We start from the raw sequence: 1,488 nt of genomic DNA, 5'->3' as shown, positions 1-1,488 counted from the left end.
GATGAGATGCCTCAACAGACTATGCTTTTCTGTGAAATTTTTTATGTTTGGGGCATTGACTTCATGGGTCCATTTCCAAATTCTAATGGTTATTTTTATATATTGTTAGCTGTAGATTACATTTCTAAATGGGTGGAAGCAATTCCTACCCATACTGATGATGCTAACACTGTTGTTTCCTTTATTAGAAACCACATTATTTATCGCTTTGGATCACCACGAGCAATCGTGAGCGATCAAGGCACCCATTTCTGTAACAGGAGACTAACAGAATTACTGAAGAAGCATGGGATAGTTCATAAAGTGGCAACAGCCTACCATCCCCAGACTAATGGGCAAGCTGAGGTATCTAACAGAGAGATAAAGAGTATATTGCAGAAGATAGTCAAACCTAATAGAAGAGACTGGAGCACCAGGCTACAAGATGCACTCTGGCATACAGAACTGCATACAAGACACCCATTGGGATGAGTCCCTTCCGCTTAGTTTATGGAAAGGCCTGTCACCTCCCAGTAGAGGTAGAGCACAAAGCCTTTTGGGCAGTGAAGGAGTGCAATATGGAATTTGAGAAGGCCAGAACTGAGAGAAAGTTGCAACTGCAAGAATTAGAGAGCCTACGCCTAGAAGCTTATGAGAACTCAAGACTGTACAAGGAAAAGATGAAGGCTGTGCATGATAAACACATCAAGAGGCGAGAGTTCCAACCTGGGGACTTTGTCCTCCTTTACAACTCTAGATTGAGACTCATGCCAGGAAAGTTGAGATCAAGATGGGAAGGTCCATATAGAGTAGAGAAGGCTGAGCCATACGGAGTTTTCCACCTGAGTCATCCTTCAAGCTCTGAATTCATCAAAGTTAATGGACATCGCCTAAAGCTATATCATGGTGCGAAGGCGACGAAAACCAGGGAGCTAGAGATCTTCCTCTTGGAGGATCCACCTATAGCAGTAGACTGAACTAGTGGAGCATCCAACTTAAGGACGTTAAAGCAAAGTGCTGGGTGGGAGACAACCCACCATGGTATGATCATTCCTTTCTTTATTCTTAGTTTTCTTTTTTCAATAACTCTTCTCTTTATTAGCACATTTAGTTTTCATCTGCATTCGCATATTTTTATTTTAAAAAAAATAAGTGTCCCGCGACACGACAGCGTCACCGACGCGTCCGCGTCGCATGTGAGTACGGAAGAAAAAGCAATCGAACAGAAAGTCACGCGAGAGAGTGGCTAGAGGCATGCCTGTGGCACAAATCACCCCACACGACCGCGTCCCTGACGCATCCGCGTCATATGGGAGAATTACCTCCCACGCGTTCGCGTCACCCATGCGGACGTGTGACATGAAAATCGACATAAGAAAGGGTGCATGGCTGAAAGTTGTGCTTAAGTGGGGCTGGACTGGCGCTAGTCGCACAAACCCTACCACGCGAACGCGTGCCCCACACGTCCGCGTCATATTCCAATATTGGCCACCCACATGACCGCGTCAA

The sequence above is a fragment of the Arachis ipaensis genome, chromosome B01, assembly GCF_000816755.2.
Source record: "Arachis ipaensis cultivar K30076 chromosome B01, Araip1.1, whole genome shotgun sequence".
Classification (NCBI taxonomy): Eukaryota; Viridiplantae; Streptophyta; class Magnoliopsida; order Fabales; family Fabaceae; genus Arachis; species Arachis ipaensis.
This window is presented reverse-complemented; position numbering follows the sequence as displayed.